Consider the following 25,187-nt stretch of genomic DNA (forward strand, 5'->3'; position numbering starts at 1 on the left):
CCTCCTCCCCTTCCACCACCCCTAGTTCATTTCCCAGAGTTAGGAGTCTCTCATGTTCTGTCTCCCTTTCTGATATTTCCTACCCATTTCTTCTCCCTTCCCCTCTATTCCCTTTCACTATTATTTATATTCCCCAAATGAATGAGACCATATAATGTTTGTCCTTGACTTACTTCACTCAGCATAATACCCTCCAGTTCCATCCATGTTGAAGCAAATGGCGGGTATTTGTCATTTCTAATGGCTCAGTAATATTCCATTGTATACATAAACCACATCTTCTTTATCCATTCATCTTTTGATGGACACTGAGGCTCCTTCCACAGTTTGGCTATTGTGGACATTGCTGCTAGAAACATCGGGGTGCAGGTGTCCCGGCGTTTCATTGCATCTGAATCTTTGAGGTAAATCCCCAGCAGTGCAATTGCTGGGTCGTAGGGCGGGTCTATTTTTAACTCTTTGAGGAACCTCCACACAGTTTTCCAGAGTGGCTGCACCAGTTCACATTCCCACCAACAGTGCAGGAGGGGTCCCCTTTCTCCACATCCTCTTCAACATTTGCGGTTTCCTGCCTTGTTAATTTTCCCCATTCTCACTGGTGTGAGGTGGTATCTCATTGTGGTTTTGATTTGTATTTCCCTGATGGCAAGTGATGCGGAGCATTTTCTCATGTGCTTGTTGGCCGTGTCTGTGTCTTCCTCTGTGAGATTTCTGTTCATGTCTTTTGCCCATTTCATGATTGGATTGTTTGTTTCTTTGGTGTTGAGTTTAAGAAGTTCTTTATTAGGTCTTGGAAACTAGCCCTTTATCTGATACGTCATTTGCAAATATCTTCTCCCATTCTGTAGGTTGTCTTTTTGTTTTGTTGACTAACTGATCAATTTAAAATAAGAATATGAGAATAGCAAATAATGCAAGAGAAAAGGCAACTGGAAACTCTTGGGGGGAAATTGATTAAAAACAGTCAAGATCTGGGGATCCCTGAGTGGCTCAGCAGTTTAGCGCTTGCCTTCGGCCCAGGGTGTAATCCTGGAGACCTGGGATCGAGTCCCACATCAGGCTCCCTGCATGGAGCCTGCTTCTTCCTCTGCCTGTGTCTCTGCTTCTGTGTGTGTGTGTGTGTGTGCGTGCGTGTGTGTGTGTGTCTCATGAATGAACAAATAAAATCTTTAAAAAAGAAACAATGGTCAAGACCTGAATAGGAAGCAAGCTAAAAGTGACATATTTTTAAGCTAATGTTATAAAGTATAAGGAATGAGAATCCATTTGAGCTGGTGCCAGAAACATCCCTTGGAGAGGCTAAGGGATCATGGCACTGATTTGAAGAGCAGGATATGTAATCCTAACATTGCAACTCCTGTTAAATATAAATTCCACAATAATAACAATACATATGATCAGTTTCCCATTATGAGTCAACTTTTTTTTTTTAATATTTTATTTATTTGAGAGAGAATGAGAGAGCGTGAACAGGGGGAGAGGCAGTGGAGGAGGGAGAAGTAGATTCTCCACTGGGCAGGGAGTCTGACATAGGACTCAGTCCCAGGACCCTGGGATCACAACCTGAGCCAAAGGCAGGTGCTTAGCCCACTGAGCCACCTAGACACCCCAAGAGTCAACCTTTAGACCAAGCTTGGAAAAGCAGGTTATGTATCATAACAGAAGTAAGTTTTTAACAGCCTTATTAATGTAAAAGCATGAGTATAGTAGCAGAAGGTGAGACATGGAAAAAAGAAATACATAGAAGAAAGGATAGGATATTAATTGAAGGAGACAGCCAAGAAACACTATTGAAAGTTGATGGATCCACATATACAGGTTTAACATTTTGTTAAAATTATAAAGGCAAACAGAAAAATGGAATATAATATAAATATTAAAATTTTTCACACTCAGAATTCCATAGATACTAACAAGTTGGTAAATGAAGAAATCGAGATATAATACATTAGAAGTATAAGTATATAAATCTATACATTAGATGAGGGATCTAATGAGATAGACAAAATATAATATTATGGAATACTTTGGACATATTCATTGTTTGTCTGAAATTCAAATTTTACAAGGCATCCTATACTTTTCCTCCCTGAACTTGGCAACCCTAGATCCATCAGAAGAACTAAAAAATAAAATAGATCAAAGAGGTTGCTTCTGAGTAGTGGACTAATGATGGGAGAGGCTGAAGCATTTTTAATCATAAGGGTTAGGTGCTACTGGACCTGCAACTATATGTGTATATTATTTTGGTAAGTTTCAGATGTGTTCAATGCATGTCGTAAATCAATCCCTTACTGTAAATATCTAGGAAAAGGCATGTGATTTTATTAATAGTAAATTAACATTGTCCTTGTAAAATTTGTCCCCACTGAATAAATTGTAAGCAAGTATTTAAGGAATACTGGCTTGAGATATTCATATTATAAATAGTGTAGATATTCATATTGTAAACCCATCAGACACCTGCAGGTCCTGGGTACTTGGACCAAGTATGTGCCAGATGCTATGGGTCCCTGAGCTCTAGGAGCTTGGAGTTTAGTGGAAAAGACAAGATACATATTGTATGCAGAACAGCAAGTCCTCTATGAGAGTTGGCTTCCACTCCTAGAAGCCAAATGATTAAAAAAAAAGTGGTAGGTGCTAAATGCTGCAGGGGCTCAGCTGAGGGACAAGACTAAGGTCAAGGCAGGATTGATGATGGAGGTGGGACTTAAAGGAGGAGAAGTGGGATTTGGAAAAGGAAGAGGCAGGAATTCCAGGGTCTGCTTTTAAAATCTCTGTTCTACTACTATGCGATATCACCTCACATCTATCAGAATGGCTTATATCAAAAAACAAGAACTAACAAGTGATGGCGAAGATGTGGAGAAAAGGCAATTCTTACACACTGTTGGTAAGGATGTAAATTGGCAGAGCCACTGTGGAAAACACCGTGGTGGTTCCTCAAAAATGTTAAAAATAGAACTACCATATGATTCAGCAATTCCACTTCTGGGTATTTATCTGAAGAAAGCCAAAACAGTAATTTAAAAGATACATGCATCTCTGTGTTCATTGCAGCATTATTTACAATAGCCAAGGTATGGAAGCAGTTTCAGTGTCTACTGATAGATGGATGGATAGATGGAAAAAAGATGTGATATGTACAGATATGTATATATATATACATATATACACATCCACATATACACATACATATATATATCCACACACAATGGAATATCACTAGCCATTAAAAAGAATGACATCTTGCCATTTGTGACAACGTGGATGAATCTAGAGGGTTACGTGAAATGAGTCAGGCAGAGAAAGACAAATACTATATGACCTCACTTATATGTTGAATCTAAAAAACAAAAAAACCCGAACCAATCAAAGACAGAAAACAAACTCACAAATACAGAGAATAATCTGGTGGTTACCAGAGGAGAAGGTTGTGGGAGAATGGGCAAAACAGAAGAAGAGAATTCAGAGATATATACTCTCAGTAATAAAATAAGTCACAGGGCTATAAAATACAGCATATGGACTATGATCAATAATACTGGAATAACAGATGGTATTAAGACTTATCAAGGTGAGTACATAATGTATACAAATGTTGAATTGTTATGTTGTACACCTGAAACTAATATAATATGCTAACTATTCCTTAATTAAAGAAAGAGAAAATAAGAATAAAAATTAAAAATAAAGCCTCTGTGTTAAACCACACTTTAGCAAAGGAGCAGGTGTCTTGACCCCAGCACTTGCACTCCAAGATGCTTCCTTTTTTGTGGGTCCCCAAACCTCAAAAGGGCTACTCAGTCCATAGTTCAATGTCCAAGAAGGGAAGAATCAATGGCCAAATGATGCTAAGGAACCCCTGCTATCATCGGGTCTAGGCAACCCTGGCCGGAAGTCTCCTAGCCTTGGCAGGCTGATAGGACGGAGCAAGCCCTCAGGAAAAGTCCCTTCCTGGATCAACCAGATGCAAGGTGTTGGTCTTGTTTGGGTCCTGATCTGCAAAAGCATCCGTAAAAGTCCATTTATAAGACAAATGAGGAGATTTGAACCGTGGCTCAGCATTTGGTAATGTTAAGGAACTACTGTCAATTTTTTTATGTCATAATATAATTATGGTTATGTTTTTAAAAGAGCCTCTACCTTTTAGAAATATATTCTGAAATATTTACAGCTGAAATGATATGATATGTGGGATTTGCTTCAGAATAATCCAGTAGGGCTGGGGGGAGGATGGGGAAGGTTGAAACAATATTGACTATAAATTGATAATGGTTGAGTCTGGATCACAGGTACCTACCTGGGAGTTCATCATACTCTTCTACTTAAGTTTATGCTTAAAATTTTCAATAAAAAAATTCCTCACTTAATATTCTTTGCTTTCTCTACAGACAAGATAACAATAGTTGAGACTTGTTTAACATGTCTGGTTTACATTTACATCAAATAGCTCCTTTGATCCCTATAATAGCCCAGTTGGACAGTTGGGAAATTTTGCTGATGAGGAAACAGAAAAAAGACAAAGGTCCACAGAGGCCTTGACATGGAGGGACGCCTGGGTGGCTCGGTGGTTGAGCATCTGCCTTGGGTTCAGGGTGTGATCCTGGGGTCCTGGGATCGAGTCCCACATTGGGCTCCCCCCAGGGAGCCTGCTTCTCCCTCTGCCTGTGTCTCTGCTGCTCTCTCTCTCTCTCTCTCTCTCTGTGTGTGTGTGTGTGTCTCATGAATAAATAAATAAAATCTTTAGAAGAAGAAGAAGCAGTAGCAGCCTTCACATGGAGAGAGGATTCTGTTAGCCAGGCATTTTGTAGTTCCTCCTCAGCATTCAGTCTCCTGGCACCCCATTTTTCTACTCTCTATGGAGGGAAACAACCATTGCCAAAGTCTCCAGAGAGCACCCTGTGAAGGGGACCCATCCATGATGACTGAGCGCTGAGGCAGCCATTTTTCTTATTCCAGCCTTCCCCAACTTGCTTTCTCCAGACTATTTGATTGCTCCTTTCCCCCTTCTTGTTTTCCTAAGTCAATACCTTCCCTCTGCCCCTCAGGCTGGCCAATGATTTCAATGTCCTGTGTCCTCAGGACTCACTTCAGAAGATCCTCCAATGTCTGAGGAGTTGGCCTCAGAGTCCTCCCACACTGTTGGGCTCTACTCCTCCTTCCAGCCTTGCTAGTCTCTTCCTTCAACTTAGCTTGGGCCAACTCACTGACAGAAACAGCTACCTCCACGTCAGGGCCTCCCCACTGTTCATGCTTCTCTTCCTCGATCCATTTTACATTTTTACATTTGAGGAGGGTTTATTGAGCATTTACCGTATGCCAGGAACTGCGCTAAACACTTTTGTGTGTTATTTCATTTAGTCTGCCTACCGATGAGGTGGGCTTTATTATCTTAGGTTCAGAAAAGTTCAGAGCTTGGCTGGGGTGGTAGAGCCAATATTTATACTACTCAGCCTATCTCTCCAGAGAGCACTGAAAGCTGGGTGAAGTGAGTAGCAATTATGTTATGAATAGAACAACTGGGCATTAGGACATACAAGCTCTAATTTTAGCTCTGCCATAAAACAGGTGAATGGTAATGGGCAAATCATTTAACTTCTCTGAGCTTCACTTTTGTCATCTTAAAAATGTGGATTGGAGAGGTAAGGATAATACACTCTCTTATGAAGAGCTGTAGAACACAGTGATTAAGTGGGTGGACTCCAGAGCCAGGTTACAGGTTCAAATGATAGTTCTGCTATTTGGGAATCATATGGCCAAATCGTTTTGTGTCTTAGTCTCCTTATCTGTGAAATGGGTATGACAGTAATAGTACCTACCTCATAGAGTTATGATGAGGACTAATTGGTACGTATCAAGTACTTAGTGTGCTGCTGGCATATAGTACCATTAGTCATCATTAATATCATTTTTATCAAAATTATATTATTTTAGGATACATTAGAACTTTTAGAACTATTTGTTGATATAGCTTGGATTTTTTGGGGTGCTTGGGTGGCTCAATCAGTTGAGTGTCCATCTCTAGGTTTTGGCTCAGGTCATGATCTCTGTATCCAGAGACAGAGCCCCCATTGGGCTCTGTGCTTAGCCCTTCTTTTCCCTCTGCCACTTGTCCCTGCTGGTGCTCGCTCTCTCTAAAATAAATAAATAAATCTTTTAAAAATACATAGCCAGGATTTTTGTGTTTAGAAATTAGGAAGGAAGGGGGCACCTGGGTAGCTCAGTGGTTGAACATCTGCCTTTGGCTCAGGTCGTGATCCCGGGGTCCTGGGATCGAGTCCTGCATCAGGCTCCCCTCAGGGAGCCTGCTTCTCCCTCTGCCTATGTCTCTGCTTCTCTCTCTCTCTCTGTCTCTCATGAATAAATAAATAAAATCTCTAAAAAAAAAAACAGAAATTAGGAGGGAAGTGCTCTTTAATAAGGAGAAAAAATAGTCTCTTTTATATAGTAATTCATTTCACTTTGAAAAGCACATGCACCTGTAGTCTTAACTAGTACCTAATAACTCTGGGAAATCCGTCATGAAACTGTACATTTGAACAGTTCCTCATAGTGATCAACACATCTGAACTCATGTCAGCTCATTTTGGCCCCAACTCATTCTGTGAGGCAGACAATGCCAATCAGAGATGAGGATTTCACTCAGCTAAGGTGACTTGCTCAAGGTCACACATTAATGGGTAGTAGAACCAGCAGTGAAACTGAAAGATCCTAATCCCAAGTTAGAACCCTTTCCAGAAAGACCTCTGTATTCTGCAAAATACTTTGTGCTTATACATGTGTTGGGCCCCCATGACCCGAACCTGAATTTGGAGTGGCAAAAAGAAATCTCTGTTCTGTAACCAAGGGCATAAGCAGCCTCTGTCTAGAATGGAATCCCGGTCTCCACGTGCTGGTGAGTAGCTAGGATCACCGCTATCTCATAGAGAGTGAAAGAAGTGAGGGCCCTGGAATCAGAGAGACCCCAGTTCTCTTCCCTACTGTGGCACTTGACTAGCTTTGTGTCTGTCCTTGGGAAGATTACTTACAATTCTCTAAAAACTTCTCAATAATGGGGATGAACATAACCACCTTGTAGGGAAGCTGTCCAAATTTGTGATGACATCTGGAGGCATCGAGTAGGCGTTCGATAAATGACAATTAAAAAAAAAAAAAAAAAAAAAGCTTTCTTTCCCCAAAAGGCCAAAAGGCCAGCATGGCTGACAGACCCAGCTTCTGGTTTCACTTCTGTTTCTCCAGGATGCTGGCTCAGAGAAAGGCAGCAGGCAAAGCAGATAGGTGACTTTAAGTCATGAAACATATATTCTCACCTTGGACACCTGCTGATTTTAATGACGAAACAGCCATCATTTAGCAAATACCAGGGCTAGTTATTAATTTAAAAACACATTCAGCCTGTGCTTACAGAAACTGCCATTTCCCCCCTTGGGAATGAGTTCTGAGTTATGTTTTTAAAATTAGCTGGCGCTTGAATTTCATTTTCCATCCAAGCTTCCCTGTTATCTATAAGGTCACAGAAACACGTAGGCCACGGACAGTCCAATCCCAGATATTAGGCTCTTGGAATTAAAAAGCGGAAATAAGTAAATAAAGAGAGAATGCCCAGGGATTTCTTTTTTTCAGAGCAGCAAGCCGGTCCCCGGTGAGCTGCAGGAGCCAGATTTCCTTCTTAAGAGGCTCTTCCTTTCCATTTTGAGGTGAAGGCTGAGGAAAAGGAGGAGGAAGAGGAGGGAAAGGGCCTATGACCTATATCTTCAAGGTCTGTCTCTTCTGCGCTCAGCGACGGGAAAGAATCAGAATGCATTCTGGAGGAAGAAGAAAAACCCCAAGTGCTGATTGTCCCTTTAAGCCATTCCAATCACAGGCTCGCGGTTAAAATAATGCTCACCTACTGCGCTTCCAACTGGGCCATCTACCTTTTTCGCTGGCGGGGTCAGGCCCAGTCAAGCCTGATGAGGCTGCGACAGGCCCGGAGAGCCCGGCTGCAGGCCGCGCTACACCTGTTTATCACCGAGTCACTTCATTTCCCTTCCCCTCCTCCCTGCTTGAAAAGGGGCATTAATTAAACCGGTAAACAAGCCGGCTCCCGTTCTAAATCAGAGCTGCAGGCAACGGAGAGATAACTTGGGCTCCGGAGAAGAGGGATTTTCAGCTAATTTATGGAATTCACCGTCACTCTCTCTCTCTCTCCCAGCAGCCAGCTCCCCGCTTAACGGGGGAAATTGAAGCAGACAGCCTTTGTCTAAACACTTCTTTTGCCCAGAATATCTTAATTTTTTTCCCTATTTGAATGTTTAATAAGGTTTGGGGTGCTCCTTCTTTTTTTAATTTGTAACGGTGCAGACGTTTGGGTGTTCTCACTTGGCTGGTGGCTGCAGGGCGCCCGTCCTCCTGGGGCGCGGAGGGAAGGAGCCGCGGTTTTTCCAGGCTGGGCTCGGACAACTAGCGAAAGAAGGAGGAGCCTGGGGTTTGGGGGAAGTTTTGGGGGGAGTTGCGGGGGTCTGAAGTCAGGGCAGCCCAGCAACGCTTTGCCCACAGGCACGCCCTCTCCAGCTTTGGGTACCCCCACCCCCACCCCAAAACGCGGTCTGTGCCCGCATCGCCCCCGGGGCCCGCCGCCCGCTTTCTCTCCCTCCCACGTCGCGGGTCTCCCCTCCCCCCCCCACCCGCCTCCCCGGGCCGGGCTCCCCAGCAGCGGCCCGACCACCCCGCGCGCGCGCAGCCCCAGGGCTGGGCCGCGGCCCCTTTCGGGGCGCTGCCGCGGGCACCCCGCGCCGCCCGGACGCAGGTCTCCAAGAAGCGAGCTGTGCCCGCGTCTTGCTCCCCACCGGGAGCCGGAATGCCCCGGTCTAGGCGGGAAGCACCCTGCGATGCTCGCCTTCCTGAGTCTAGACAGTCCAGGCGAAGAGCCTCCGGGAATCTGTGCCCGCCCCCCACCACCACCACCACCCTGCAAACCTTCCTAAGGACCCCAGGAACGCCTTGCACGTAATTTCAAGCCCGCCTGCTTTTCCGGGTGGCGTATCCAGGGATCGTGTTGACAAATTAATGGTAGAGAATTAGTTGTGCATTAAAGATTTAAATTATATTATGCGGCACATTGTCATAAAATGATATAAAACAATAGGAAAACACATGTAAATGAATTCCGGTTCCTGACACGTGCAGCAGCGGACTGACACCCGCGCGCTCGGCGGCGCGCTCCGAGCCCGGGCCCGGGGCCGGGCAGGGGCCGCGCGCCTCGGCGTGCCAAGGGTTAAGTGGCGCCGCTCGCCGCCTCCCCGGCCGCCCTCCCCTGCCTGCTGATTTTCAGGCCCACCGAGTCGCCCGAGAAAGTTTTCCATTCGACGAGGCCGGAGCATCTCGGGGGCCGAGCTCCTTAGAAAGCGGCAGGGCCCCCGAGGGCCGACTTGCTGGGCGGGGGCGGCCTGCCCGGTGCTGGACACGCTAATTACAAGGATTCCGTTTCCCGGGTCTGCAGGAATGCATTACCTGCAGCAAAGGAGGCTCGGCCTCTCGGGAAGGGCCCGAGAGGAAGCTGAATGCCCCAGTGAATTCCAGCCCCGGCCCTAGGTTTATACCCACAACCCCAGCCCATGCTGAGGGCCTAATCGCTTGGCCATTGTCAGGGCTGTTGTCCAATCAGCCCCTGAATGGCAAAACTTCACAATGCCGGGTATGAATTAGAGGGGAACAAATGTGGATGCAGACTTTTTTTGCAACAATACCTAACTGAGCCTTTCAGGCAGGACAAGGGATGCACAAAAGCTCGACGGAAATTGGAGTAACTTTTGGAGGCCCTCCTAGCTCCCGTCAATAAGCGCTAGCTCCATAATGGCGACAGGGGCCTCCTCCGTCCACCCCCCTCCTTTGCTGTGGGATGGATCAATTGTTCCCGGGGTGGGGGGGAAATTGTCATAAAAATTGGGCATTTTTGTTGTCCTTGTCTTGGAAGCAGTGGCTCTCTGTTGAACGCGGCCAAATGGATTTGTCTCTCTCTCTCTTTTTCTTAATGTGAATGGTACATGTGGTCATTATTTCGCCCACCGTAAAGTACTGACAAGATCCCCCCCCCTCCCTCCCTCTGCCCACCCCCAGAAGAACAGAATAGCTTCTTGAGCTATACAAATGTCAGGTCTCTGTTTTAAAATTTAGCTTTGTTTACCCAACAGAATGGAATTCATTACTGTGTAAAAGTGGTTCCATTTTCTGATCTTTTTATTCAAAATGTTGAGAGTATCAGAAAGCTCATTTGAAGGTCACAGGTTTATGTATCTATTCTCTTAAGTGTTTTAGAAATTCATATGGAGGACACAAAAGGTGGAAAATGTGAAAACATACTGTTCATTGTTTATCCTAACCTTGCCATGGTTATTAGATAAATGAGTGTAGGGGGAAAAAATGGCATTAAAAGCCACTGTGAACTGGGATTTTTTTTTTCCCCTGAAGACTGTTAATTTTAGCCCTTGATCTGTAAAGGTCAATTTCTAATTCTTTTTACTGTGCAGTTTATATAACTTCTGCATTTGAAGTCTATAAAAAGCTTTTGCAGACTTTTCATAATGTAAGTAGCAATTTATTTCATTACGGTTTGAATTTTTTATGTAATTCCTATGGACATTTTGATGAAATTGTCAGGCTTAAAAGCTGTAGCGCTTTTCATTTGGGGGTGTGTGGACTTTTTTTTTTTTTTTTTTTTTTTTTGCTCGGATCCATTCTTGCTGGATAATTTAAAATTAGTAGATTAATCAGTTCAGTGATTTAAAAGACCACGCTTTGGTTGGAGCAAGGTCTGAGGCAAAATCATTTTATTTTATTTTTTTTTATTAGTAAATGATTTAAAAGGCCTTTTCAACTAGTTATCTGAAGCCGATATTTAACTGTTACTTATTCCACTAATTTCTATCTTTTGTTAAGAGAACTTTCCAGCCTAAATCTCCTCGCTCTGTCCCATGCTAATTGCAGCTTACATTATATAAATGGCTTTGTAAAGAAAACTATAACTCCGAGCCTTGAAAGTTGGGTGTTTCTATTTGCTCAAACTTGATGCACTTGTTTGGAGAGGGTCATTGCAGGGAAAGCTGTGTAGCCTGTAAGAATGTCCTGGATAACAAGCTTAAACAGAACCTTTTGTTGTGCTTAGTATTCTCAGGACTCCAAAATGAGGCCTCCTTTTTCTAACCGCGGGCTGAAGTGGTTCATTACTGCTGTTTCCTCCGCCAGGCCAGGGCTCAGCCATTCCCACTACTGAAGGTCTGTAACTTCCTTAAAAAGGAAGAAGGAAAACATGGCCCAGAAAGGTCTTGTTAGCACTTCCTATGTGAAATTAGCAGCTTTCTAAAAGGTACAACTCCAATTACCTCACATTGTGGAGGCGAGTACAAACTCAACAATACGCACAGCCTAGCAAGTGACATTCTGTCTTTCTAGAGTTACTTCCCTAATTAGGAATGAAGAAGCTCTATTCTGCTGAGTGCATCTATTTACAGTGGCCACAATGCTTTAACTTGAGCATCCTTCTCAAAGCCCAGTGTTAAAAAACACAAGTGCTCTTTTCGCCGAGCAGGCTATGGTGAGGCGACACATTCCTAACGGTTACGCCCTCGGAAAAAAAAAAAAAAAAAAAAAAGTGTAGCCGCTTTGGCAGGATTGTTAACACTTCAGGATTCATTTTCCACAATAACGCCCCTGCCCAGAGAGCTCTGGGAATTACAGTGGACAATGGGGAGGCATTCTTAGGAGGGTCTAATGATGGAATAAAAAGAAAAATATTTATTGCTTTTGACAGTTCCACAAGGGGCGAAAATCCTTGTCGTGGGTAAAGTTTCCCTGGCTGTTGGAGGAAGGCAGCTCACGGGGACTCAAACAGTTCGACTTCCTTTGTTAGGAGGCTGAGTACCAGGGCCAAGCTGGGAAATTAAAGATTAAGTTCATTAAGGTAAGATAATTGTGTGGAGGCATTGTTGTTGATACAGGTGGAGCGATGGGGGCTGGGGTAGGAAGCCCATTGACGTGGAGGGCCGACCCATTAAACAGGCTTAACAGATGTGCAACACAAATATGTTTATTATTTGCCTGATGGCTGACCTGTGCTTTCGCTGTTTCATTAGTCAACAGGCCCCCACCCAAGGAGAGACCGGACGCCCCGCCGGGAAGCAGGTGGAAGAGAAGGCAACGCAGGCTCCGGAAAGGAAAGATCCAGTCCTGTGGGCCCTGCTCGCCTCCGCCTCCACCGCTCGCCGCCACGTCTAAGCTCCCTCCTGGCCTGGTCCCCACCTGAGGGGAAGAGCCAGCCCTTGCTGGACGATGCTCTCCCACCTGAGGCGTGTCTCGGGTCTCTGTTGGTGCAGAAGAGCACGTTGGATGCCCCACGTACGGGAGGCATTGGACTCTGTCCTCTCTGAAATCTGGTGATTGAGCTTCCAGTCAGGGAGTTTGTCAAACGCTCTCCTTCCCCAGTCGCTTGCCTCCTCAGGAACTGACTACTTTGGAAATCTGGGCGGCCTGTCTTTCAATTCCTTCTTCTGGGGGGGGGGGGGAATCAAACAAAACCAAACACACCCTCCCTCCCCAATACACACACTCACACACACACACATCCTACTCACACAGATACACTCTCTCTGCTTTGTTATTTCAAACTGTGTTTGTCTTTGTGAGGGAGAGCTCCTCCCTGCCCCTTCCCTAACTTGGAGACCCACAGATACTTTAAAAAGAAACAAGTGGAAAGCAGTGTCCTGGACTTTCTGGTGAGCATGGGGTCCATCCCTGGCGATTTGTTTGAGAGGAGGAAGGCGGACAGGGAGGTGCCCAGAGTGTGGCCAAATGGCTGAAAAAAAGTGTCTGGTGCAAGTGTTCAAGAAAACCATTCCCACACAAGCCTCCCTGCCTTATTTCCCCCCGTGTCTTGGGCAGAAGAAGAAAGGTCTTCTTTACTTTTGGTGGGGTCAGTAGTTCCATTTCTGCTGAGGAGCTGAGAAATGCTGTCAGCCTTGGAGATGTCTTTGATAACAGAGATCCTGAAAGAGAAGCGCTTGTTTATTTGCATGATAGGGTCACTTATTATACAAAAACTCACCAGCTTTCTTTTCTTTCCCCTCCTGCCCTCCCTCCAGCCCCCCTCTGAGGAAAATAAACAGTGTCATAATGATTTTGGTAAATAGAATTCTTTCTAAAGCCACCTAATCGTGGGGAGACATTCTGAGAAGACCCTAGGATTTAGTTGAGTGTTGATGTGTGAAAAAAAAAAAAAAAAAAAGAAGAAGAAGAAGACTAAATTTTAGAGATATTTTAATACACACTCGCACGCACACCCACAGCACACGGCTCGGTGAAAAGCTTTCTCCGGAGTTGAGAATAAGCGTGTTTTGAAACCTTCAGATTCCATCATGCTGTCATACTTGTTGTTATTTACTTTTATTTACTTTTTTTTCTTTTATTTACTTTTAAAGGGAAGGTTGCGGTGGAATGTTCACTTCCCTTAGGCTGCCAGGCGTCTGTACCGTGGAGTGAAACGGAGAGGCTTTTAGTTCTTTTCGTAGATTGTATCAGAGAAGTTTTTGAATAAAACATTCTCAGTGTAATGTGTTTATTGGCTCGGACAGAACGAGAAATAATTCTGAAGCGAGCAGGCAACGTGTACCAAAGTTCTCGGTGTTTTTCTCCTCTTGTGATTGTGTCAGGGTTTCTTTTTATTTATTTCTATAAAGTGTCCTTTGTCCTTGAGAATGTTGAATAGACTTCTTTCAAAAGTTATCAGAGACCGGTCTGATAAATCAGACGAGAAATTAGGAACATCTGAGTTATTTTCTAAGATGGGTTAATGAAGAGATGAGGATTTGCATTTTCTTTTAAAGACCTAATGAGCAAGCCAAACAGAGGAGGGAGGAAGGCTCGCAGGCTGTCACATTGTGATTTATCAGAAAGCAGAAGGGAAAATTTGATACAGACAAGATTCCAAGCTGTGGCTTACTCGAAATGTGTTAACTTTTTGAAAACAAGTGTGCAATCGCTGGCCTTTTACAAAAAAAGGTATAGCTTGAAAATCTAGTGCAGTGTCTTCAGCACTTAAACATTTAGCTCCATAAACGGCCCTTTGATGGAAAAGAAAACTGTTTGGTGTCTAATCAGAAAATGCTGCTTCCTAAACTACTGGAAACTTACATTTATATTTTCAGCCCTGCTGAATCGAGATTACTAAACCCCTTTAAATACTAAGAGGCTTTTTCTTTACCGCTTAAAAATAGCAGCTTGTCATCACATTGTCCTATAAGAAGGGAAGCCTCATATTTGAAATGATTTGTAAGGTTGAGGTTCTTAGAATGATCACCTTGAATTTGGAACTGTGATTAAAGTTGGTGAGAGCATGGGAGTGCAGGCGTGGGGCTACATTTCTCCATGTTCTTGGAAAATTTCTCGAATGGGGAAGAGACCCAGGGCTTCTTCACTTTGGAAGCAGGAGCTCCATCCTGCCCTTTGCAGCGTGAAGGGGGCCACCAGGACCGCAAACAGGAACAGCCAGGGAGGGTCTGAAAAGGTCCTACATCCTCCCCAACAAGTCCTGAGCGCTGAAACTATTTCAGGCTATTTGCATCACAATTTCTGGAAATCGTGTTGGAACTCTTACATTTTATCTACTTAATAATGATTTTTTTTTTTTACACTTCCTACTTGCAAAAATGTTTATGGGCTCTTTAGTACTTTATATTTGTTATGAAAATATGAGAATATACTGTGTTGAATTTTAATGAAACCTATTAGGTCGCTATTCCTTGGTCTCCATCATTATTATTATTAAGGTGGAATTCATATAATATAAAATTAACCATTTTGGAGTGTACGATTCATTGGCATTTTGTACATTCACAATATTGTATCGGAGTTTGTTTTCTTTGTTTTTTAAATCTTTTATTTATTTATTAATGAGAGACAGAGAGGCAGAGACACAGGCAGAGGGAGAAGCAGACTCTTCACAGGAAGCCCCATGTGGGACTTAATCCTGGAACCTGGGGATCACACCCTGAGCCAAAGACAGATGCTCAACCACTGAGCCACCCAGGCGTCCCTGTAGTTTGTTTTCAGTTATAATTTCTCCCAACTGTAGAAACACCAACAAGTCTTTGTTGAATAGTTATTAAATATTGATATTCACTCAACAAACGTTTCTGGAGCAAATTTTTCCAAAAGTGGTGCTAAGCTAAGCTCTGTTGTGGGTTATAAAGATGAAAAGGAACTGTCATGTCCTCGAGACATTTTTTTTTTTTTTAAATCATTAAACATGTGCTACTTTAGTCAGGGAATACTTACTGATTTTATTAAGAAACTATTCAACCCACAGAGTTTCAGCATCCTAAAACATCAAGTTGCTGGACATTTCTCAGTATCATAAGACTACAAGAGGTTGAGATTATTTACTGTACTCTTACTCAGAGTGATGTCATTTTCTCTGACATGTTCTCAAGTTTTCAAAACTTGGAACGTTTTGTTCAGCATGTTCACTTATATGGGCGTTTACGCTGAATAGTTCTATTATTTCCATGTGAAATTCTCTATGTGGCTTTTCAGCAAATTTTAGCTAAGGAAGCTATAAAAATTTGGGGAGAAGTCTCCACAGAGATTCAATTACTCAGCCTTGCTAGAAAGGCTCTGCGTGTTTCTCAGGGCGCCTTGAAGGCAAATGGTGACTGTAAGCCCACTATAGGTAATAATAAAAGTCACGAATCCAAGAATGTGTGTAGCCTAAAGCAGGTTTTAAGGATTAAAATTGCCTAATTAAAAAAAAAAGAAAGCGTGATCCCTTAACATATTTATCTTTTCCTTGAAAAAATATTTCTCTCTCAAATAAAATCTGTATTTTGATATTGAAGATGATGACGGTGGTGATGGTGATGGTTTGGAAGTGTGAGTTGGCACAGAGGACATGTGACAAAGAAAATGTTTCATTGAGGTGAGGTTACACAGCTTTGGAGTGTTTTCTTTTGCAGAGAATGTAGGAAAAATATGACAAATCAATAACTATTTATGGAGTCACCTTTCAGCAAAAGCTGGACACAGTTTCATTTGTGAGGAAGAAAGATAGTAGGTAAGAGAGTCCAGTGTTTAAAGCTTGATGCGTGTGGGTTCCAACGTTACTTCTGCCACTTTCTAGCTGTGTGTCTTTTGTCAAGTTACTTGTCTGCTCTGAACCTGGATTCTTTCTTTCTTTTTTTTTTTAAAGATTTATTTGTTTGTTTATTCATGAGAGACACAGAGAAAAAGAGAAGCAGAGACACAGGCAGAGGAAGAAGCAGGCTCCATGCAGGGAGTCTCATGTGGGACTCGATCCTGGGTCTCCAGGATCACGCCCTGGGCTGAAGGCCGCGCTAAACCGCTGAGCCACCCAGGCTGCCCTGAACCTCGATTCTTTCAATAATAATAATAATAATCCGTCCCCTGTAACGGATCAGCAGTAGTGTGATGCTAAATCACATCCTCTGTGCTCAATAAATCATTAATTGCTGAGACAAATACACACATCAGTCCTGCTTGCCATGCCTTTCATCCAAAGAACAGAATCTGACATTCTACTAGGGAAAACAAAGTACCTTTCGGCGTGGGTTTTGCAAATCATAAAGCGTCAAATTAATTTATGATGGTGTGTGTGACGTGTGGGGAGATAATTTTTAAAGCTCTCAATGGAGGAGGGAGGGAGGCTTCAGGATTACTATTTTGAATGGGAATGTCTAGAATCTGTAGCTTTGACTGTTGAATACCATCTCTCGCTGCCACTGAAAGCTTACAAATATCACCTGAAAAATTATTTCAATTTGCCATCGGACTGGAACCATCAATTTACACCTGAAATGTGTCAAAATGTTGGGTATCTCTATAATGATAAAAATGATTGGAATTGCCATGTTTAATTAAAATGTTAATCCACTGTCATCTTACATGATCTCTATTTATAGAGAAATTTCTATTTGCTGTTAGGATATTTTATTATTAAATGAAAACCCTGCTGTTTAGCCAATGGCTGGTGCTAACTTAAGGAAGAGGTGACAGTCGGCCAGGGGTGAGGAGTGGTGACCCCTTCGTCAGGAGAGTGTCTCTTATAGTTGAGGAAGGAGTGATTACTGGGGAGCTGGAAAGACCACCCTGTCTCTAAATCTTCTCAGCCCTGCTCCCTGATGTTTAAAATCTTTTAACAATGCATCTGGCTAAAATGCAAATACTTTTGGGAAAAGGAACACAAAAGCTTGAATTTACAAAAAGATGCAAAATGCTTGGTATCTAGCCCTTCTCTGAGGGTGAAAGGCTTGAAGGGTACAACACGGGAGGAAGGAAATTATCTTCACTGAATTTATAATTTTGCTAAAATTGACCACGAATCAGAGGAAAACTTCCAAGGGCGGGAAGAGGGCCTGAAATTTTGATCTTAGGAAATGATACTATCTCTGCTTTCTTGTCCAGAGGATGACTGGGTGCAGGACCAGTCTCCATTGAGGCAGATCGCAGGGTCTGTATTCAAGATCCTTGGAAAGGACTCCGAATAATTACAAATGTCTCCGCTTAGTGGGGTTGACATCTTAGATTGGATTCAGCCCTTCCTGCCTAGGTTACCTGCCCAACCAACCTTCCTGTGTGACTCTAGAGGGCTAGAGGGATGTCTCCTTCATAAAGCTTCCTTCCTCTCAACTCTAGCCACCTTGGCCTTCACTAACCCCTCCCCACTGGTGCTGACTTAGCTTCTGCCCCCCCCGCCCCCCGCCTCCCAGCTGTTGGTAATGTGCTCCTCAGACTCGGAAGCTCCTCATCCTCTGGATACAACTTCTGGAGTGGTTTGCTTTCTCCTTCATAACCCAGCACTTCCTGTCGTGGTGGGTCCAGGACAGACACGTCCCAGCCACTTCCCACACAAGCCTTCGCCCTGGCCGTGCTGTGTGTGTCCTCAGTGCTTTCTTCCTGGGCCTGCAGGACAGCTCCATAGCAGGTGGCACTGAAGGGCCTCAGCCTTAGGACAGTACTACTCCTCCGGGAGCCCCTGGCCCCGGGGAGCTCACAGAGAGCCCTGTCTTTCCTGTGTTTCTGTCTGTCCTGCTTAAAGGTTCTTCTTCCATCTCCTTCAGTCCAATTCTGCTCAAGGAAGCCCTCTGTGATGCCCACTCTAACTTTTCTAGCCTTCTCTGGAGTATAACGTTTTTTTTTCAAAGATTTATTTATTTATTTTTTAGAGAGAGAGAGAGCAAGCATGGATGCGGGGCAGGGCGGAGGGGAGAAATCTCAGACTCCTGGCTGAGCGGCAAGCCTGACTCTGGGCTCCATCCCACTGCCCCTGAGATTATGACCCGAGCCGCCTGGGTGCATTTTTTTTAAAAAAGATTTCTTTATTTATTAGAGAGGGAGAGAGAGTGAGCACAAGTGGAGAGGAGGGGCAACAGGAGAGAGACAATCCCAAGCTTACTTCCAGCTGAGTACAGAGCCAGTGGGGGGCTCGATCCCAGGACTCTGAGATCATGACGAGAGCCAAGATCAAGAATTGGCTGCCCAACTGACTGAGTCACCCAGGCACCCAAATACACTTTTTTTTATTGTAAAAATATATAACATAAAATTAACCATTTAAACCATTTTTAAGTGTACAGTTGGGTGGCATTAAGTACATTCACAATACTGTGCAACCATTACCACCATCCATCCTTAGAACTTTTTCATCATCCCAAACAGAAACCCTATACCTGTTCAACAAGAACTCTCTTTTTCCCTTGTCCTTTGGAGCCTCCAATTCACTTTGGGTCTTTATAAATTTGACTACCCTCGATACCTCAATAAGTGGAATCATAACATATTTGTCCTTTTGCATCTGGCTTATTTCACTGAGCATAATGTTTTCAGGGTTCATGCTGTAGCCTGTGTCAGGATTTCATTTCTTTTTGAGGCTGAATAATAATCCATTGTATGCATATGTGACATTTTGTTTGTCCATTTGTCTATGGTGGACATTTGGGTTGTTTCCACCTTTGGGCTACTGTAGACGATGCCACAATGAACACTGGTGTACAAGTGTCAGAGTCCCTGCTTTTAATTCTTGAGGTAGATAGCTACATGCAGAATTGCTGAATCATATGGTAATTTTATGTTTACCTTTTAGGAACCTGCCAAACAAAAATCATTTTTATGACATCTTTATGTGACACTTCATAGTTGACCAAATACTGGCTGTTCTACTAGCTCCTCTGAGCAAGACTATGAGACAGACACTACTCTGAACACCACTTTTATTCAGGTGAAGGAAACGAGGTTTGGAGAGGTTCATGACTTGATCAGGGTAACTCAACACATTGACGGGGACTTCGGCCTCTGAACAAAATTATATGACTTGATGGTGCCCATAGGCTTTGGGATGCTATGGGACACACCCCAATGTTCCCTCACTGCTTTATCCTCACAACTAAAATGAGCCTTAAGACATGTGTCTTGACTCCCAAACTGTCAACCTCAAGGATGCTATGTTATGGTTATTTTTGTCCTTTAATATGTGCCAGGTCTGGTACCGATGGGCTCTCAATAAATGTCAGTTGGATAAATGAATGAATGAGTTCTTAATGGAAAGGGAGGTGAAAAGAGGGAGGTGCCACAACAGAGAAATGGTCAAGAGGGCCTCATGGTACCTTTGTATTTTGCCCCAGACATGCAAGCAGAGCTGGTGTCTGCATTGGTGGTGACCTCTGCTCCCTCACTCATCTGAAATGTCATTTCTTGCTCTGATTTTCCTGGCCCTGGACATTCCTGCTCAAGATGCTTTGATGGCAATTCTTCCCTAGCTCTCCAGTGAGACTGTAGGCTCCCTGAGATCAAGCATTGAACACAGTGCCAGGCACAGAGTAGGTGCTTGGGATGTAGTTATAGACTGAATGAATTTTGCAATGAAAAGGCCTTAGGAAGTTGCACCTCTTTACTTATTTATGCATAGGTGGAAGGGTTGTCAGAATGCCAGATGCCCAGTTAAATTTGAATTTCAGATAAACAACAGTTTTCTTTAATACAATACATGCTTATGCTAAAAAATTATTCATTGTCTATCTGAAATTGACATTTACCTGGGTGCCCTGTGTTTTCATTTGCCTAATTGACAACATTGGTCACTAGTTACTTCTTATTACTTATTGTCACATCACTGAAATCTTCAGAAATGTTAAGGAGAGAGTAGGAGAGTAGACTATCTTTTAGTCTCAAAAATGCAAATGGGTGCATTTTTTTTCCTGAATGGAAATAATCCTACACCCGCAGCAATTTCATTCTCATTTGAAATTGTAGTTTCTGCATCCTCTCAGATAGCTGTGCTCTGATGTCAAAATATTTTAAGTGTCTATTCTGGCTTTGGCTAATCCTGGCACCCAAGCCATTCACTCTAGAGATGTATGTGCCTGTGGTCATTTGAGACATTCCCGGAAGGCTGACATATAGGCAGGCATCTTGCTTACTGGCAGGCTAACTATCCTGATTTTTTTTTTTTTTGGAAGATTTTTACATTTATTTTGAGAAAGAGAGAGAGAGAAGGGGCAAGGGCAGAGGGAGAAGGAGAGAGAGAATCTGAAGCAGATGCCTCGCTTAGTGTGGACCCTGAAACAGGGCTCGATCTCACGACAAAATCAAGAGTCAGCCACTTAACCAACTGAGCCACCCAGGTGCCCCTTTGTGTGGAATTTATGACACTCATATTTCTGAAGGCTCTTCTGGGTTTGACTGTTCTATAATCCAGAACCTTCAACTCTAGCCAACTTGACCTGACTCAGTTTCCCATAAGCCTATTTTTAGTTGTGGCACTGGCACAAAACACTCTCTAATCTCCCGGAGGGTCCATCCAAGTTCATCTGAGTGAGAGCTCTGGGATCAGTTCTCCTCACCAGATGTCTCTCACACTTCCTGGAATGAAGGAGAGGCAGTGGAGCGCGGTGGGGAGCACAGCCACTGCCTCGTTGACCCGGATGGTATCCACTGAGGCTGGGGACCTGGGGGCTGAGACCAAACAGGGGTGAAGGTGGGGCTATAAGAAAAGGCCAAGAGAAGAAATGAGAATCTTTCATTTGCTGTTCACTTGTGTGGTTATCCTCCTAAGTACTGAGTTATAACACCCCTTGCTGCTTTTCTAACTCACCTAATATAATCTTGCCAGGATGCAGTTACTTATGTGTCTGCTGACTTGGGGAATTTATTTTTAGACATTAGCTTTTCAGGGGCACTTGGGTGGCTCAGTGGTGGAGCATCTGCCTTCAGCTCAGGGTGTGATCCTGGGGTCCTGGGATCGAGTCCCACATTGGGCTCCCCACAGGGAGCCTGCTTCTCCCTCTGCCTGTGTCTCTGCTTCTCTCTGTGTGTCTCTCGTGAATTTAAAAAAAAAAAAAAGCTTTTCAGACTAAGAAGCAGCTAGGCTGATGAAAAACATGGAGTTGGAGGAAGAATGGGGTCATGGACAGGGGTTGGTGGTGGCGGACCCGGGGAAGTTTTGAATAGTAGTCATTGCAGAGCAGCTCAAGGGCACTATCAAAAGTTTGGGGTTTCCCCCATTTGATGGTAGGGCTGGAGGAAGGCAGAGAGGTCACACAATCCAGAGATGTCCAAGTTACTTCACATCCAAACTAGGCATCTTAAACTTGAGAAGATCTTGGGTTAAGAGATTGAAAGTCTGCATCCTCCCAGGGCCTCAGTTTCCCTCATGCTCAGAGTGTAGAGGCTAACCTCTGTTACCAGCTGGCCAGCAGGGCAGACTACAAAAGCTGAGAGGCTAGCATTTTGTATTAGGAAGACAGGTGTCATTCAGAGTCAAGGTGGAATAGATCCAGAGTGAACAGGGCTGAAAACACGCTTGCAGAGACATTTTGGGGTGGGGAGGCGGGAATGTACAGTGGCGCCATGCAGGTTGAGTTACTCTTTGAAATTTCTGCTCCCCTTTGGAATCAGAAATGGAATTTGCCTCATAACCTAAACTCCCAGCTTTACACTCACTGTCACTCATTTGCAGGGACCTCATGGGAACTGGTGGACATGGGCCAGGCAGTCCTAGGGAAGTCAGCCTACCCTGTGGGACTTGTCACAAAACCCCTCAAACTTCCCAAACACTAGGTTTTAGGCTAACACAGAACACTCAGTGGGGATCTCATCACCTGATGCCCCATCCCATCCCATCTCTGAAGGAAGGAGTCATATGGGGGCACAGTAGACCTGGTTGTGTTTTAGGATTTTGCTTTCAGGAGATACTGGAGAGGAGGTCTGTGGAGATTTCATTGTTTGATTATTGCCACTTATGGGATTATATATAAGATTTGACATGTGAGTTGCCCTCTGGCCACCTAGTCTACAAGGAAGGGGCTGGGGGTGAGGTGTGGATCTAGAGGGTAGATGGCAGGTCAGGGTTTGTGGAAACTGTTAAGTCCTGAAACCCTTGCCCTATCAGAAGGGCCTCCTGGTGGGCACAGAAAAACCATCTAGAGACTTCTGAACCCTCAGGAAGCCCCAGAGAATGGACCAGATCCCAAGCATCCAGGAACGTGAATCTAAAAGACATCACACTGTTCCCTTCCTGGATCTAGGCATCCTCTCCCAGCAGGATCCTCTCTGACATGATCAACAACATGTGATTATTTTGCAGAGGTCTAAAAAATCCAGTGATAGGGTTTTATCATTCTCCATTCTCTTCCCTTTGTGGAAAGTTATATTCATTCAAAAATCAATAATATATTGATGTGATGGATGGGTTTGCTGAGAATGGGGCTTTGCTAGTGACATATGAGGCAGAAAGAGCTGGACTGGCATTGGGGGGTGGCTTAAACAAACCAGTCTGTGGTTGGGGGAGCCAACAGGGTGAGATGGGGAGCCGACCCTCCACAAGCTACTAGGGGCAGAAGCAGAGCTGGGGCAAGGACAGATCCTTCCTCTCTACATTTCCACTCCTCATCACCCTCAGCCCAGGCCTCTCTCCTGGGTCCCCTTCTTCCTTGTCATTGGTGTGTTGACGATGTGGGATGGCCAGAGGGGAGCCAGTGTGCTGGCCTCTTGTAGAATCCGATAATTGGCTGTAATCCGTGTATGAAATATTTGGAGATCTGCCTCCCCATTAACTTGAAAAATAATCACATCTCCACACACAGGCCTTTGGGCCATGTTCTCCCCTCACGTCCCTGGAGCTCCTATCCTAGCCTCAGCTCTACCAAAGATTCCCATCAATTGTCCACCCCGTTTGTTACATTTTTAACTTATCTCAAATTTTTAAAAAAATCCATATTCAGAGGGAAGGCCCTCCACTGATGTCTTTGAGTTTAAAATTCTTAGAAGCTGACAGAAAGGGGGTCTGTTAGGCAGAGCACGCGGGGACTCGCTGCGACCAGAGAGGGTCTCGACAAGAATCCTGGGCAGAGGGGCAAAACGTTGGGAGGGAGGAGGATTCGTGTTATAGGTGTGAAACTACAGCAATGCCTCTGGTTGTCATGGAAACAGCACTCGAAAGCTGTTTGGAGGTGGGAAGGCCAGGGCGGGAGGCCTGGTACTCTTTCCAGGAGGGAGCCACAGTGAACCAAGGACAGGTGTGCACGTGAAGAGCCTGGTCCGGGGCTCCCAGGGGCCCCCTGAGCGCTGCTGCCTGCTTTCCTGGTGGGAGCCACGCAAGGGGAGGTTGGAGGACGAGGGAGAATAAGAGGAGCTAGAGACTTCGACGCTCAGTGCTGGCGATGTCTGCACAAAGAGAGCCTTCCAGGCCCTGACGTGCTGCTCCCCAGCGTGGAGGAAGCTGCGTGAAGCAGGACGAGCCCCAGAGAGATCTGGGCGTGCTACTGCGTGCCATTCATTCGGGCAGAGTTGGCCGACTCGGTGGTTGCCCAGCTGGTATATTTTGGGGAGTCCCTAAAGGGCCCCTCTGTCCCCAGTACCCCTCCAGCACTGTCACCAGGCCTGCCATCCCACCACTGGAGTTCCTGCCCTGGGCTTAAGCATACCCTCCTGTGAGGTCCCCCTAGGAGAGGGCCACATTCAGTCCGGCCACCTCGGCGCGCACTGCTTTACCAACCGCTTCGGCAGGACCTGAGCAGCACGGGGCCTCGGGGAGCCTGGGTACAGAGAGGATGCCCCCCCCCGGGGGGGGAGGTAGGAAACGGAGGTGAGATGTCCCAAAGGCCAACTTGTCGACCCTCCCAGTTTGTCCAGGCACCTGTCAGGGCTTGAAGGGCAGCCTGGAATTCTCCTGGCTCCAGCCCTGCTGGCAGGCTTGACAGCTCGGAGGTTGGGGGGCAGGGGCTTCGGAAGGAGACAGCTGCTACACAGGACATGCAGCATTCGGGGGTAAAGCAAAGTGCTGCACTAGGACCTTTCTTCAAATGCTGCCGCTTGTCCTTCCCGGCAGTGCCGTGCATGGAGGGTTGTCAGACCATACACAGACACCAGTAAACTTGGATTTTAGAAGAACAGTAAATGAGTTTTTTAGTATAAGTATGTCCCATATATTGCATGTGGTATAATTAGGATTATTCATTATTGCTCTGAAATTCGAATTTAACTGGGTGTCCTCTACTGTTATTGGCTGAATTTGGCAATCCCACCTGTGAGCAGCTGGCATTCTCAGGCCCTGCCTTCCCTTCCTTCAAGATGGGGCTTCCAGAAGGATCAGCAATGGTTGCTATCTCTTTCTCTCTTTCCCTCCCTCTTTCACTCCTCTCCTGTTGCCCCTCCTCTCTCTTCCCTCTCCCTCTTTCTACCTACCTTATCACTGCCTCGACTATCTCTATCTTGTCTTTAAGAACAGAAGTTTCAGAGTCAGAAACACTTGGATGAGATCCTGTTCAACAATTTACTGATGGCCTGAGCCCGGGCAGGTAACTTTACCTCTGTGAGCGTCAAGTCTGCCGTGTGAGATGGGATGTTATTAAGGCTGCATGAAGCCACTGCCAGGATTAAATGAGGTCATGTGTGGAAAGGACCAGGCACAGCACCTAACCTCATCACACTGGCAAACAGCTTCTGAGCTGTCAGGGTCCCCCTCGGACTCGGTGGTTGAGCTGCCCCGGTGCTATCTGTTCTCACCCCCATTCTGAGCCAGGTGAACACCCTGCCACTTCTTCTGGGGCTGGAAGGGTCTTCTAACAAACATCATTTGTGAGGATTGGAGACTTTCTGCAGGAGAAACAGGAGGGAAGTTAAACCGCATACTTCACAACCAACCA

At 44.8% G+C, this 25,187-nt stretch overlaps 1 long non-coding RNA gene across 1 annotated transcript; it reads left to right on the top strand.

The window, feature by feature from the left end:
• The first annotated feature begins 6,868 nt into the window (after positions 1–6,868).
• LOC112675540 (uncharacterized) lies at positions 6,869–13,817 on the top strand. The gene is made up of 5 exons (XR_003145908.3): positions 6,869–6,898; positions 7,707–7,762; positions 11,147–11,256; positions 11,792–11,941; positions 12,114–13,817. It is a non-coding gene; the product is annotated as an uncharacterized LOC112675540 (long non-coding RNA).
• Positions 13,818–25,187: the final 11,370 nt, after the last annotated feature.

Source organism: Canis lupus, chromosome 10 (genome assembly GCF_003254725.2).
Source record: "Canis lupus dingo isolate Sandy chromosome 10, ASM325472v2, whole genome shotgun sequence".
Taxonomy (NCBI): Eukaryota; Metazoa; Chordata; class Mammalia; order Carnivora; family Canidae; genus Canis; species Canis lupus.